Consider the following 17,199-nt stretch of genomic DNA (forward strand, 5'->3'; position numbering starts at 1 on the left):
GAAACTAATCCAGTTCATCAGTTTGTGCACATTAGCTTGCACAACTAATCCGGTGCATCAGTTTGGGCAACTAACCCAGTGCACCCGTTTATAATTAACCTAGTGTGTCTGTTTGTGCAACTAATCCAGTGCATCAGTTTGTGCAACTAACCCAGTGTATCATTTTAACCCAATGCATCGGTTTGTGCAACTAACCCAGTGTATCATTTTAACCCAGTGCATAAATTAGTATAACTAATCCAGTGCATCAGTTTGTGCAACTAATCCAGTGCATCAGTTTGTGCAACTAACCTAGTGCATCAGTTTCTGCAAGTAACCCAGTGCATCAGTTTGTGAAACTAACCCAGTGCATCAGTTTGTGCAGCTAACCCAGTGCATCAGTTTGTGCAGCTAACCCAGTGCATCAGTTTGGGCAGCTAACCCAGTGCATCCGTTTGGGCAGCTAACCCAGTGCATCCGTTTGGGCAGCTAACCCAGTGCATCCGTTTGGGCAGCTAACCCAGTGCATCCGTTTGGGCAGCTAACCCAGTGCATCCGTTTGGGCAGCTAACCCAGTGCATCCGTTTGGGCAGCTAACCCAGTGCATCCGTTTGGGCAGCTAACCCAGTGCATCCGTTTGGGCAGCTAACCCAGTGCATCCGTTTGGGCAGCTAACCCAGTGCATCCGTTTGGGCAGCTAACCCAGTGCATCCGTTTGGGCAGCTAACCCAGTGCATCCGTTTGTGCAACTAATCCAGTGCATCAGTTTGTGCAACTAATCCAGTAACTAACCCAGTGCATCGGTTTGTGCAACTAACCCAGTGTATCATTTTAACCCAGTGCATAAATTAGTGAAACTAACCCAGTGCATCAGTTTGTGCAGCTAACCCAGTGCATCAGTTTGGGCAACTAACCCAGTGCATCAGTTTGGGCAACTAACCCAGTGCACCCGTTTATAATTAACCTAGTGTGTCTGTTTGTGCAACTAATCCAGTGCATCAGTTTGTGCAACTAACCCAGTGTATCATTTTAACCCAATGCATCGGTTTGTGCAACTAACCCAGTGTATCATTTTAACCCAGTGCATGAATTAGTGAAACTAACCCAGTGCATCAGTTTGTGCAACTAACCTAGTGCATCAGTTTGTGCAAGTAACCCAGTGTATCATTTTAACCCAATGTATGGGTTTGTGCAACTAACCCAGCGCATCAGTTTGTGCAACTAACCCAGTGCATCAGTTTGTGCAACTAACCCAGTGCATCAGTTTGTGCAACTAACTCAGTGCATCATTTTAACCCGGTGCATTACTTAGTGCAACTAACCCAGTGCATCACTTTGTGCAACTAACCTAGTGCATCAGTTTGTGCAACTAACCCAGTGCATCATTTTGTGCAACTAACCCAGTGCATAAATTAGTGAAACTAACCCAGTGCATCAGTTTGTGCAAGTAACCCAGTGCATCAGTTTGTGCAAGTAACCCAGTGCATCAGTTTGTGCAACTAATCCAGTGCATCAGTTTGTGCAACTAACCCAGTGTATCATTTTAACCCAATGCATCGGTTTGTGCAACTAACCCAGTGTATCATTTTAACCCAGTGCATAAATTAGTGAAACTAACCCAGTGCATCAGTTTGTGCAACTAACCTAGTGCATCAGTTTGTGCAACTAACCCAGTGCATCAGTTTGTGCAACTAACCCAGTGCATCAGTTTGTGCAACTAACCCAGTGCATCAGTTTGTGCAAGTAACCCAGTGCATCAGTTTGTGCAAGTAACCCAGTGCATCAGTTTGTGCAACTAATCCAGTGCATCAGTTCGTGCAACTAACCCAGTGCATCAGTTCGTGCAACTAACCCAGTGCATCAGTTGGTGCAACCAATCCAGTGCATCCGATTGAGCAACTAACCCAGTGTATTATTTTAACTCAGTGCATAAGTTAGTTCAACTAACCCAGTGCATAAGTTAGTTCAACTAATCCAGTGCATCAGTTTGTGCAACTAACCTAGTGCATCAGTTTGTGCAACTAACCCAGTGCATCAGTTTGTGCAACTAACCCAGTGCATCATTTTGTGCTCCTAACCCAGTGCATCATTTTAACCCGGTGCATCAGTTTGTGAAACTAACCCAGTGCATCAGTTTGTGCAACTATCCCAGTGTATCATTTTAACCCAATGTATGGGTTTGTGCAACTAACCCAGTGCATTACTTAGTGCAACTAACCCAGTGCATCACTTTGTGCAACTAACCCAGTTCATCATTTTGTGCCACTAACCCAGTGCATCATTTTGTGCAACTAACCCAGTGCATCATTTTGTGCAACTAACCCAGTGCATCATTTTAACCCAGAGCATCAGTTTGTGAAAATAATCCAGTTCATCAGTTTGTGCACATTAGCTGGCACAACTAATCCGGTGCATCAGTTTGTGCAACTAATCCAGTGCATCAGTTTGTGCAACTAACCCAGTGTATCATTTTAACCCAATGCATCGGTTTGTGCAACTAACCCAGTGTATCATTTTAACCCAGTGCATAAATTAGTGAAACTAACCCAGTGCATCAGTTTGTGCAACTAACCTAGTGCATCAGTTTGTGCAGCTAACCCAGTGCATCAGTTTGTGCAACTAACCCAGTGCATCAGTTTGTGCAACTAACCCAGTGCATCCGTTTGTGCAGCTAACCCAGTGCATCCGTTTGTGCAGCTAACCCAGTGCATCAGTTTGTGCAGCTAACCCAGTGCATCCGTTTGGGCAGCTAACCCAGTGCATCCGTTTGGGCAGCTAACCCAGTGCATCCGTTTGGGCAGCTAACCCAGTGCATCCGTTTGGGCAGCTAACCCAGTGCATCCGTTTGGGCAGCTAACCCAGTGCATCCGTTTGGGCAGCTAACCCAGTGCATCCGTTTGTGCAACTAATCCAGTAACTAACCCAGTGCATCTGTTTGTGCAGCTAACCCAGTGCATCAGTTTGTGCAGCTAACCCAGTGCATCTGTTTGTGCAGCTAACCCAGTGCATCAGTTCGTGCAACTAATCCAGTGCATCAGTTCGTGCAACTAACCCAGTGCATCATTTTGTGCAACTAACCCAGTGCATCATTTTAACCCAGTGTATCATTTTAACCCAGTGCATAAATTAGTGAAACTAACCCAGTGCATCAGTTTGTGCAACTAACCCAGTGCATCACTTTGTGCAACTAACCCAGTGCATCATTTTTTGCAACTAACCCAGTGCATCACTTTGTGCAACTAACCCAGTGCATCATTTTTTGCAACTAACCCAGTGCATCATTTTAACCCAGTGCATCATTTTAACCCAGAGCATCAGTTTGTGCAACTAACCCAGTGTATCATTTTAACCCAATGCATCGGTTTGTGCACTAACCCAGTGTATCATTTTAACCCAATGCATCGGGTTGTGCAACTAACCCAGTGTATCATTTTAACCCAATGCATCGGTTTGTGCAACTAACCCAGTGTATCATTTTAACCCAATGCATCGGTTTGTGCAACTAACCCAGTGTATCATTTTAACCCAATACATCGGTTTGTGCAACTAACTCAGTGTATCATTTTAACCCAGTGCATAAATTAGTGAAACTAACCCAGTGCATCAGTTTGTGCAACTAACCCAGTGCATCAGTTTATGCAACTAACCTAGTGCATCAGTTTGTGCAAGTAACCCAGTGCATCAGTTTGTGCAACTAATCCAGTGCATCAGTTCGTGCAACTAACCCAGTGCATCAGTTCGTGCAACTAACCCAGTGCATCAGTTCGTGCAACCAATCCAGTGCATCCGATTGAGCAACTAACCCAGTGTATTATTTTAACTCGGTGCATAAGTTAGTTCAACTAACCCAGTGCATAAGTTAGTTCAACTAATCCAGTGCATCAGTTTGTGTACCTAATCCAGTGCATCAGTTTGTGTGAGATAAAGGGGTAGCAGTGTCTGATAGTGGATTGACACGGCCTGGGGTGAATTCAACACTACACAGCCTTGGTATTCGGCCCGCCCATTTTTAATGGCCCTGTCAGAGCAGAGCTTTGGGTACAAGCCCTAGTTCTTTCACATATCAAGCACTGCACTACAGCAGAAGGGAAATGAGCCAAATACGGTACTGTCACCAAGGACTGGTAATGTACAGTGTCAGAATAAATGCATCCATGGTTTATACACAAAACAAGTCTTAGAGAGCCGCAGGTCACAAGTTCAAATTAAGTTTCAGACTTGCAGACATCAGAGGGCAGGGAAATGGAATACCATCAATTCCATAATAATAGCTTCTGTTATTTACTCTACTTAAAAAAAGGCTGATGTGCAGTGAGAAGCACTGGATAAAGCCAAGCTATTACTATGATTAATTCATGGTGATTATGTAGAACAAAAGCCTATTCAAGGCTTGCAGTTACATGTTTCCACTTGTGAGGCAAAAAAAGAAGAAATGTTCATAACACTGAGTCAAGCAAAGTCTTTGGCATGTGAAGTTTTAGTTGACTATTTAAGCTTAAATAAACAAGGGAATGTTTTCAAATATAAAGCATTGAAGGTTTATTAATCATACAGTGCACTGTGAGTAACATGCTCACTGAAGACGTCTTTGGCCACCTTGCTTAATGTGTTTTACTTCCCTGAGGGTGATGTAGTGACTTGAGGGAGGACCAGGCTGCCCTGGAAAGCAGAGTAAGGTACGCAAATCTCATGGGAGACACTGGATTTCAACAGGAAGAAGAGTAGGGGAAGCATGTACAGGGCCTTGGCCACAACGCGAGGTCTGGGCCTTTTCTGCCAGTGAGGCCACCTATCTACTGAACCCCGACCTCCAGTTAGGAGGTCACCCTCCCCAGTCCTGCACAAGTGATTCAAGTAACTCCTGGAAAGGTGAAATCCTTGGCTCACATATCATCTTTCTCCTGATACTAGGTAACCTGTTTCAGAAGGATCCACGTTTTAAAGTCCAGGGGTTGATGGCGCTCCATGGACCAACCATAATCTGCTCTAGAGACTTCATTGCAGGGCTGGGTTGAACTCATCAGGGAGTGAGGGTGTCCTTTCACCATAAAACCGGACAGAAACAGTCTACTCCTCCATTCCCAGCCACAGGGGCATAACACGGTCCCTTTAGCCCCCATGGAGAGAGGGTGCCCCTCCTCAGCACAGTACTCAGGACTGAGAACTCCGGATTAAATCTAGAGTAAGGGCCCCTGCCTGTACCTTGCAGGGGGGCCCCCTCAACTTTCGTTACGCCACTGCCCAGTCAGTAGTCAAGGAGGAGACGCTTCAGGGGCAGTGACAAGCAATATGGCGGTAAGGACATTATAGTGCCACTTAGCAAGCTGGTGGGATGTCTGTAGACCTGTTTTTAATTACTTAATAAAAATATATGTAAAATGCAAGAATGTCAATTTCTTGGTCTTTTTAGAAGACTAATCAAGCAGTTCTTTGCAGGACGCAAGGCCACTTACATGATCCTGCTGGGTAGCAGACTACATTGAAAAGTTTTTATTTTTTCATGGAACAGAAGCTATCTGAATGCAAAGAGGATTTTTAAGAACATTTTTAAATGATAAGCAATTGGAGCAGGTATGTGCAAAAGGCAGAAGAGCTCAATAAGGAACAAAAAACAAGGAGAAAAAATATATACGCTGAAGACCTAATTTGGAAGAGCATGAAGAAGAGACGTGCAACATACAATGGGACCAGAAGAGCAATGTTTGCTGATTTAGGCCACCATGACACTTATACTGTTCTTTGATGCAGGGTTACCAAATGGCCCAAATCGCCAATTCCGGATGCATCTCCGCACCAAGTGACGACTACTAAATGTTTTTCCCCCACAAATGGGGAACAACAGCATGGAACTGTTAAAACTAGGTCTAATCCCTGCAGTTTTTTTACAGTTCTAGGGAAAAAACACTTTCTTTCCCATCTGCTCAGAGCAGGCAGAAAGTCAATGGGGAGGCCGTGGGTTGTTTTGGGTAGTGGAGCACAGGGGGTCAAGGAGGCTTCACACGAGCCTTGGGAAGCACAGTCTGCTGCACCCGTGCTGCTGCAGGGGAGTGCAGGATAAGACTTTGCTGCTGCCTGCAGCCATTGTAGCTTGGAAAAATTATTGGGTCAGAGTTTGAGGACAGCTTTTGCCAGGCCTGGAGACACTTGGAATTAAGGGTCTTGGAATTTCATCCAGAGTTCTTGGTTCATTAGAAACTCACAACTCATGTAGGAGTGCCTCTTTAGTTCCCAAATATCGTTGTAAAACCTGGTGAGCCAGTTCACAATTTGTCAGTTTTTTCAGTAGGTTCACAAAAACGCTTACCACAAAATACACTGACTTTAAAGTGCAAAATGGCCCCGAAATTGGCAGATTTCCTCAAATGTATTCCAAAATAACATGATGGAAATAGTAAGAATAAAAAACAAGTGGCATTACAGTGAAAAGATCTCATTTGAAAGATGTGTATCTAAACAATAATAGCCTTTGTGAGGGATTTTAGGTGAGCCTGGCGTGTCTTTAACCTACTAATTATGCAATGGAGTACAGATCCCTTGCCATCTTTAGATCTTCCTTCAGAGAAGGGCTTAACCTTGCAAATTCTGTCAATTGCAATATACATTTTTCGACATATATTGCATTGAAAATTGTATTTATATAGCGCTTACTACCCCTGACAAGGCATCAAAGCGATTTTTGGCAAGTAGCACGCTACTCTGGGAACCCACAAAGGAACACTGGTGGATTAGTATAGTGAAATTTGAGTGGTGGACATGTGAGTCTGTTAGTTGGATTGAAAAGGATAGTGTAGTAATAGAGAGGGAAGGGTCTAGAAAGTGTGTATTGGGAGATCATAGCAGTGAGATGTAGGAAAGCAACCACTCTTGGGCAATCTTCTGAAGATAAGATGGTTATCTGTGGATCTTAAGTTTGTGAGTAATGAATTCCATAGTTTGGCTGCTTTAACAGAGAAGGATGTCCCACCCATAGTTTTATTCTTGTATGGTGGGATCTTGAGGCGACGTGCCAATCTAGAGCAGAGGTTCCTTTTTTTAATGTATTTGGTGATTATACTCCTGATGAAGATCAGCCATGTTCCATGTATTGCTTAGCGGGTGATACAAAGCAGCTTGAATGTGGATCTTCTAGTAACAGGTAACCAATCTAGGGCCTTCAAGGGTTCTGAATCCGTTGTAGTGTTTTCATGGTTGATTAAGATGATATGTGGTAGAGGCCATTGGCGTAATCAAGTTTAGATAGTACAAGAGAGATAGTGGCTTGGACCTTGTGTGGAAATCGCAGGTGGGGGAAGATGCGTCGCAGAGTTTTCATAGTAATGAAGGCTGATCTTGCTAATTTGTCCACTTCGGCATTCATTAATAGCTTGGAGTCCATGGAAATTCCAAGGTTTCTTACTTGCTTAGATAATATAGGAGGTGGTCCCAGATTGTCAGGCCAGGTGCAAAGTGGTTCATAATTTTTCCAATGGCCACATGAGTATTTCCGTTTTGGAAGCATTCAATGTGAGATGGCTTCATGGAAATGCTCTTACTCTACCTAATTTCACTTTGGATGCAAGTACTCAAACATGGTTTTTTTCATTTTGTACATTATTGTATAGCACAAACCTTGATCCAAGAAGCAGCAAAACGTTACATGGAATGCATTTCTAATGTAGTTTGGGCAGATTACATAGTAAAGCATCCTGTGTGTTTCTTGAATGGACTGGTTTGATAGCCAGAAAGTGATGAGGAGATGCACAGCCTATATTAGCTTGCACCGAGCCATATTTTCACACTAAGACTATCTCAATGCACATATTTAACTCTGTCAGTTTAGGTTTTGTTTCTATTTTTTATTTACAATTCAGCAGCAATGAATGTGGCCTCAAGGGTCTTTGATAATTTTTCTCCTCTTAGGCTCAGTGGAGAAATGGTTGGAAACAACAGTAGGGACCGAACTAGACCACATACGTTTGTTCTTTGCACAGTACAAATGCTTTTCACTTGTGCCAGAGAGAGAGGTGCTAAATCACAGTTGCATTATTTCCTGGTTCAGTGCTAATGCTTGGAATGGAACCAGGACTCCATGTTCAGAGGTTGCAATTTTGCCCCTAGGCTACAATGAGCACCGCCCAGCCTCTGCACATAAGCCTATACAATGGCGGGTGACAGACGGTAGCTCAATTACGGGCAGTGGCAGATGGGGTCGTTTGCTCCAGACCCAGAACTTTCACGCCCCCCCTTGCTGCTGCAAAATGTATTTATGTTTCATGAAAGTAGGCCTATTCTGATTTTTTTACCCTAAAGTATTAACGTAGGTAATAGCATAAACATAGGTGGTGCCAAATGCTGGATCTACGTGTAAATGTGTCGCTGGACTGAAAATATATTGTGACAGAGGCGTTCCTGCAAAATTCGACTTGGTCCCCACATAAAGATTGTTTAGTTAAACTTAAAGTGTTCCAGGTTCTGGTCATCAAAAAAGAGGACAGGATCATGACCAGAGTCCCACAAGACCTCTGACAGGCCTGATCGGAGGCAGGATAAATGTCCCAGGGGATGGAACATGAAAGTGAAGTCAGTCTACTGCCTCATAAGAGGAGACTTGTAGTGTTTTCTCACATTGATAAGACACTTCAATGCTGCATTATGTCTCACTGCCATTCCATCAATTCAATCGCCACCTCTTCTGCAAAGTGGTGAAATATCAAGGCACAGTGATGTTCCCGCGCTGGTAGGATGCAGCCGTCATTTCTACTGGCAGAGGAATCTGAGTGTTTAACATCCCAACTCTAAATGAGGCACCAATTCCAGCATTTCATTTCAACTTTGACCCTTCTTCACTGAATCATATTCTTTTGCGGTGAGACATTAGGTTTCGAGCTGTAGACTCCGATGCCTGATATAACAGAGGGTTTAAAATTCTCTCTTCTCCCAGATTAGGAAAAAAAATATTCCAGCCTCTCGAATTAAAAAAAAAGGGTGCAGTGTCAAAATGTCGACTTCAAAATATCGACTGGACATAATATCGAGTTTTAAATATCGACTGGACAAAATATCGACTGGACAGAATATAGACAGCAAAAATATCGTTTTTAAGGTAAGTAAACTAATATCGACTGTTAAAAATATAGACAGTTAAAATATTAAAGTATATAACATAGGTTATTATAATTATCTAATTTTTAATAATATAGAATTTTTTATAGTGTGTTTTATGTTATTATATGTGTGAAAAGTGTGTATTTATGTTATAAATAATAATTAATGAAATTTGTATTTTAAAATTTTTGCGTTATTTAATTCTGTAGCGGGTTGTGGGTTTATAGGGGAATAGGGAAGTAATTTAATAATATTTAATGAAATATGTAAATTAATTTATTGTTATAAAATGTTAATTATTTGTTAATTCATTTTTAATTGGTATTTAATTAAAATTTAATTGGCAATTAATTTAAAATAATTGATTAATTGTTAATTATGTTAATTTTTCTAATTAATTTTCTATAGCGGGTTTATAGGGGAATTGGGTGGGAAGTAATTTAATAATAATTAATTAAATATGTAAATTAATTTATTGTTATACATTTTTAATTATTTGTTAATTAATTTTTATTTGGTAATTAATTAACATTTAATTGGCAAGTAATTTAAATGAATTGATTAATAGTTAATTATGTTAATTTGTCTAATTTATTTTCTGTAGCGGGTTGTGGGTATGTAGGGGAATTGGGTGGGAAGTAATTTATTTATAATTAATTAAATATGTCAACATATTTATTGGTACTGTTGTAGAATTAATTGTTAATTATTTATTTTATGGGTAATTAATTAAATTTGAATTGCTAATTAAATATACTTTGTAATTTTAATTGATTAATTATTATATCATATTAAATTCGTAATTACTTTTAATAAATTTTTTACCCTACGCTATCCAACGCTTTCCCTACTGTTGCACCCACTGGAGTGGGAATAGTAATTTTTACCCCTATGCTATGCAACGCTTTCCCTACTGTTGCACCCACTGGAGTGGGAATAGTAATTTTTACCCCTACGCTATCCAACGCTTTCCCTACTGTTGCACCCACTGGAGTGGGAATAGTAATTTTTACCTCTACGCTATCCAACGCTTTCCCTACTGTTGCACTCTCTGGAGTGGGAATAGTAATTTTTACCCCTACGCTATCCAACGCTTTCCCTACTGTTGCACCCACTGGAGTGGGAATAGTAATTTTTACCTCTACGCTATCCAATGCTTTCCCTACTGCTGCACTCTTTGGAGTGGGAATAGTAATTTAAACCCGTACGCTATCCAACGCTTTCCCTACTGTTGCACTCTTTGGAGTGGGAATAGTAATTTTTACCCCTACGCTATCCAACACTTTCCATACTGTTGCACTCACTGGAGTGGGAATAGTAATTTTAACCCCTACGCTATCCAATGCTTTTCCTACTGTTGCACTCTTTGCAGTGGGAATAGTAATTTTAACCCCTACGCTATCCAACGCTTTCCCTACTGTTGCACACACTGGAGTAGGAATAGTATTTTTTACCCCTACGCTATCCAACGCTTTTCCTACTGTTGCACCCACTGGAGTGGGAATAGTAATTTTTACCACTACGCTATCCAACGCTTTCCCTACTGTTGCACACACTGGAGTAGGAATAGTATTTTTTACCCCTACGCTATCCAACGCTTTCCCTACTGTTGCACCCACTGGAGTGGGAATAGTATTTTTTTACATTTTGCTATTGTATGTAAATAAAATTGGATATTATTTAATTATATTATTTTAATATATATATATGTTTTTAGGCGGCAGCGCTGGCTTTACGAAAATAAATATCACCTTGCACCAGCACCTCTGGGTCGACTCTTTGTTGCGGGACACTATTGGTGCACGTCCATTCACCAAAGCGACAACTTGCAGAATGTTTTTATAAATATGATTGTTAATTTTTTTATTACTTTAATTAAATATTTAATTATTATATTTTTATTTAAGTCTTTGTAAGTATATTTTAGTAATTAATTTAAAATTTTTATTTAATTTAACACTGTTTTTAATAAAGTTGATATTTTTTACATCTATATTTTTGTAAACGATATTTTGTACTCGATATTTTTGTACTTACCTGTTTGTACATACAAACTCGATATTTTGGCTGTAGATATTTTTTCCTCGATATTTTGGGTACTCGATATTTTGGCAGTCTATATTATTTCAGTGATCCAAAAAAAAGATTGCTATTTATTATTAAATCCCTTCAGTCACACTAATTTGACCAATTAGCACAAGTATACTAAGAAGGATGGTGCGGTCGACAGCTGGGTAAGGTAGTAAGTACACCAGAGAGCAACGAATAAAACCAAGCTCGTTCTAAATGAGGAAAAAAGTATTTAAATGCTTTATATATCACATAATCAATGACGTCATGCGAATCCTTTCACACAAAGGCTTCCTATGAATGTATTTTCCAGCTCACAAAGTGTGCATCCAGGAAAAAACAGCCTCTAAAAAAAGAGCTGCAAATTGTAAGCACTGCTCAGTGCAGCTGCCAAAAAGCATATTCACAATTAATATTTAAATACCGCAGCTAATGAAACTAATGAAGCGTTTTACTGAAATGGCTTTAAAAGCACCAATTAGAGAATTGCTTTATCAGAAAGTCTATTTGTATCATCATACAATTTGTAGTAACAATATTTGCCCCTAGAGTAGCACTGTGGAGAATCGCTAGCAGCGAGAGCCTTTGAACCTCTATAGGAATGGAGAACCAAATGAGGCAGCAGGGTTGACTAAATTATGTGGCAAGCCATGACCAATTATTACAGACATTTTTTTTATTTTTCATAAGATTTATATAGTGCGAACTAGACCCGAAGGTATTGGAGCGCTTTACATGAGCACGGGTTACGTTACACAAGGGCATTTTTTTTTGGGGTAGGTAGGTAGATTAAGTGACTTGCCCAGAATCACAGGATGTGGATGCAACCCTGAGGCTCGAACCTTGGTTTCCAGCACCAAAGTCAACAGCTCTAGCCGTCAGACCACATCCTCTCCTCCATGTTATGTTGTGTGTTTAATGGCGAAATATGCAATGGTTTCTGTGGCAGGCGTCTTTTATTTTTTTTTGCAGTTTGGAGATTGCAGCGGCGTTTTGGCACCAGATTGACAGTAGCACTGATGAGAAAGATCTTAACAGCCAGAGCTGCCGCCTTTGGAACTGGGGAACAAGGTTCTTGCCTCCGCTCAACATCCTGCGATTCTGGGAAAATCCCTTAATCGCCCAGTGCCTAAAAAAATAAAATAATGTGTCCTAGTGTAACGTAACTGGTGCTCATGTGATGAGCGCCAATATTTTCGGGACCAGTTCGCCCTATAAAAAACTTCGAAAAAAGAAGAAAAAAAATCTGTTTTGCCAAAACGATAGGACAGACAGAGACACCCACCCACACATCCACCCACACCACCCCAAAATACCAGACCGGCTTCACACTATGCTCAGCACAGATATTTAGCTTACGTGTTCTTAAGCCACTCCCTTAATTACATCGGCCACACCCCTTTGAGAGACCCCCAGCTTTTTCCTCACACTTAAAGCCCTGCTTTCTTAGGATAAAATTTCTCTCGTCTGGCCATATTGGTGCAGAGAACCCGTGTTCATGCCAATGAAAATAAAATAGATGTCTGACAATAGTATGCCGTAATTGATACTATTGAGTATAAACACATACGCATAGCAGCTTTACAGGCTTGATAGCTGCCCTGAAGCTGCTGTCCTCAACACAGGAGCTCTTCAGAGATGAGTTACACTGACTGACTTACAGCATTATCAATGCGGTCTGTTGATTGTTATTTACAGTGCATTAATGTTCTTGTAAACGGATCCTAAACTCACCTGTGATATGCTAGCCTACAAAAAATGAAATATATAAAGGGTACCAAGAACTGTAGGGAAAAAAAATCAAAATTTCCAACAGAAATGTGAAGAAAAGCCATCATTTTATTAATGTACATCACTTGCTTACAAAGTGCTTCTGCCTAAAGCCCCAAATCAGAGTGGGCTGGATGGTGGTGGTGAGGTACTTACTGTAAATAACACCATAGGGTGAGGTAGTAATGGAAGTGGAAAGGGTCGGGAAGAGGAGACAGCAGGAGACAAGTTCCATAGCTTATGATCCAGCAGGAGAAAGGATTTAAACAACATGTGGCAAAAGATGGCTGGAATAGAGGAATGCTGCTTAAGACGTATTGGGAACGGAAGGGGTTATACCACACAGCTGGATAAGAAAGGGGAGGCAGACCACAAATGTCTTTCGAAGATCAGGCGGAGAACAGGATAGGGAACACGGAGTGGAATCAGGCGTTTAGGGCAATAATGTGAAAATGAGGATAAGGAGGATGGTTACAAAGACGTTAACTAGCACAGCTGAAAACGGATCCAAGAAGTGGAGGACAGGAAAGAGCAAGTAAAGAAGAACAGTTGTGCAAGCGAGAGAAGAATAAAGTAAGATCTAGAGTTTTAGTAGCGGTGAACGCTGTAGATTTGGAAGCGACGGGCCCGGGATTGAAAGATGGTGCCTGGGGATAGAGCTCCTTGAGCAGATGGACTGAAGATGGACGATGGAGGGTAAGAGTAATGGCCTGGGAGGCAGGAGACGGAAGTACAGCCTACCTCATTTTGAAGCATTTGAAGCCACATTAGAGTGGATAGAATTTAAGTAATTAGAAATCTAGTCATAGGAGTCAGCAGTGAAGGGTGTAAGGAGATAAAGAGTTGTGTGTCATCTCCATAGATATGATATGATACGTGAAAGAAAAATATAGGTGCAGATTGGGGGGGTGGGGTGGAAATGAGAGGTCTTAAAACAAAATGCTGCGGGACACTACTGTTAAAGTAGGGAGAAGAGAAGGAGTTGGTTGGCCCATGACATTACACGATGGATTAAAAAGATGAGAGTAAAACTAAGGAAGTAGTGCTCAGTTACCAATAAAGAGTAGAAAGCAATAGGCAGGACTTATCCACTTGCACGATGTTTTCTACTAGCGAGAAAAAGGATGTCAAGTTTCTTTCCGTGTTGTGTAATGTTCCGAACTTTGTTTGAGGAAATAGAGTGCTTGATTCAACCTAGTTGGGACTCAGTCGCAGCTCCATTGATTTTTATTCTTCTTTTGTCAGGCTCTGACAATTTCCAGGTAAAAACTGGAAATAAGATATTACCAAGACAAAGATCAAATAGTAGGACAGACAAAAACACTAACCGTGTGCCCCAGTAGACTGCTTTGATGGATCAAAATATATTAAAGCAAGTAATGTGCAGGAGGAAGTTCAACTCCATCACACTGTTACTGTGTATTGTTACTATCTATTAATAGGTAAATTCAAATTAAAACCAGATCTCTCGATGATGCTGATGAGGCACCTTTATCATTACAATGAGTTATTCACATCTGATGTGATAAACCAGGTCTGGCCCACATGTAGGACAACCAATGGAGGATTCCAACGTCTATGGAATATCACACTTCTGTTAAGAATTAGAGTGAGGGACTCCAACCAAAATTTGTCTTTAGATCATTTTTGCTTTAGTGGTGGCAGTGTTGTCTGCAAGTTATTTTAATTGGATGATATTAAAACAAGAGTGATTAGATGCTCTTTGGGGGTGCTCACAGCATCCTCTTCACTGCTGTGACTTGTAGGCATATATCAGGTCTGGCCCATTTACACTCTCTCCAAGTTCTCTCTAGCACCCTAGTGTGACACACTGGGGGCATCTCATCTGTAGAAACATTCTGTCTGGTGTAACTGCAAGCCTCATGTTCTTCAGGTCAGGCTAGGAGTGACTAGTCCTCAAAGCCTCTTCCAAGAGTAAGTGGTGTGGCAGCTTAGCTATCAAGTTATAGATGTGGCTCTACAGACCAGCTGCGTAAGATATACACAAAGTGGGCTTTGGCTCCAGTCAGAAGAGTATTACGGTCTCATGATATGCTTTTAGCTGCTGGTACATCATTCTGCCTTCCAGGAAGCTCTTCCATTGAGTGACAACTTTATATTTGAAAAGCATATTCATCACATTGCCACATTCAATTCTTTATCACTTATATATTCATTCTATAAAGAAAGCAATACATTTGTGCTACTTTTTCTCTGGCAAAGCCAATTGGGCTAGTTTTAATATGATAAACAGCATTTACTTGTATAATGCATACAAGTTTGTAAATATATGCATGTAAATGTGTTGCACATTAAACCAAGATCATTTGACTTTGCCAATGCTTGTTCAAGTAGTGCCCTTCAGAGTGACAAAGTTGCTCTCATTAGGCAACATACGGGAATATCAAGTGTGCCAAATTAGACTGGAGCATCTAATTGTTAGTGACCCCAGGAGGTGGCAACTCCAATTCTGGCATGCCAATGCTCCCCTGCTTAAAGTATCTGGTAAGAGTTTCCAGGCTAACCTTACTGTTTTGGGGCCTCAAGTCAATTAAACTCTTCCTGATGAATCTCCTACATACTCGGACAGGACTATTTTGGAAAGGATTGTGAAACCTCAAATCGTGGACATCACAGATGGCCATCCACCCGTGAAACCTATCATGTTGCAGAAGAATCACAATCAACATGTGCAAGTGGTGGTGAGGCCATCCTCCGTAAACGGGAAACAACCTTTACAACGCAACCATTACATCGCACTACACTTACAACGCAGGCATTACATCGCAACATCCTGTACAACGCATGACACTAGAACGCAGGCATTACAATGCATACCATTACAACGCATACCATTGGAGTTGGAATAGTAATTTTTAACCCCTACACTATCCAACACTTACCCTGCTGTTGCCCGCCCTGGAGTTAAAATAGTAATTTTTACCCCTACACTATCCAACACTTACCCTACTGTTGGCACCCCCTGGAGTTAAAATAGTAACTTTTACCCCTACACTATCCAACACTTACCCTACTGTGGCACCCCCTGGAGTTAAAATAGTAATTTTTATACTATCCAATACTTACCTTAAATGCAATGTAATGGTATGCGTTGTAATGGTATGCGTTGTAAAAGTAGTATGCAATGTAATGGAATGCATTGTAAAGGTTGTTTTTTTCAAATGCGATGTAGTGTCATGCGATGTATTGGAATGCGTTGTAGTGGATGTTGCGATGTAAAAACTGCGTTGTAAGTGCATGCGTTGCAAATGTATGTGTTTTAACGTCATCCATTCTCCGTAAACATAAATGGTTAGGATCAGCTTACAGAATAATCATTAGCATTTCCTGAAATTCATTGCCCCCCTAAAACTGAAGGAACATGAGTGGGCAATTGTACATGAAACACACATGGACAAAATGTACATGGAGCACACATGGACTCAAATAGTTGGACGGGATCAGGACATGGTGTACTGTGAAGAAGATAAGTACAATCCCCTTAGCTGAGGAGAATTGTCTGACTAAACTGAAGTCTACCGGTGTTGAGAGGCGAGATCTGAACGCGCAAGAGTCTGCACCAGGATTCCAAATTATTTTTTGGGCATTTACAGAAGTCCTCCGATCTCTTCATGCATCAACAGAACTTCCATCAGCCTGGAGTAGTAGGGTCTGGGGCACAGGAGCATCAATATTCTGGCTAATCAGTAAGCTAGCTATATATATATTTTTTTTTTTTTACCACGCTGCACAGTAAGGTTATGCACTATATTGCATTGTACACCATTTCAATTCACAAACTATCAACAACAGAGAGGTGTACTAAGTTCTGTGTGCAAGTTCTGTTTACAATGTGTAACATCCTCATTCCGAGTCTGGGGGAATTAACAGGGGCAAAAAACATTTGTGCATGGTGTGCCTGTATTGTTGCACCTGATTACAGTATCTAAGCCAATTCATGGTCAATAACATGGGCTGCCATTTTCTAGGGCTGTTTTTGTGCACAATATTGCCTTTCTTGCAGTTTCGCCTGCACAGTTTATTCCGGCTGTCTAGGCCCTGAAAAAAATTGCATTTGAAAAACCTGTGAGTAAATTCAAGTTCCACTAATCTTGCAAAGGGTGCAACTTTACAAATCAAGCAAAAAACCTGCTCCACGTTTTCGACTCCGTGCACCCCTTAGAATGAGGTACTAAGAGTTTTCAGAAATTGCTGTCAACCAATCGAGACGCCTAAGGGGTAGCCCAGAAAAGTTTGCTAGAGTGATGACTTAGAAAGAGCAGATGCATGTATCCA

General features: G+C 41.1%; 1 protein-coding gene across 1 annotated transcript in view; it reads right to left on the reverse strand.

Annotated features, from left to right (window-relative positions):
* SLC22A23 (solute carrier family 22 member 23) overlaps window positions 1–17,199 on the reverse strand; it is a 610,381-nt gene that overhangs the window by 79,351 nt on the left and 513,831 nt on the right. The window lies entirely within an intron of this gene.

The sequence above is a fragment of the Lissotriton helveticus genome, chromosome 4_1 (assembly GCF_964261635.1).
Source record: "Lissotriton helveticus chromosome 4_1, aLisHel1.1, whole genome shotgun sequence".
In the NCBI taxonomy this organism is placed as follows: domain Eukaryota; kingdom Metazoa; phylum Chordata; class Amphibia; order Caudata; family Salamandridae; genus Lissotriton; species Lissotriton helveticus.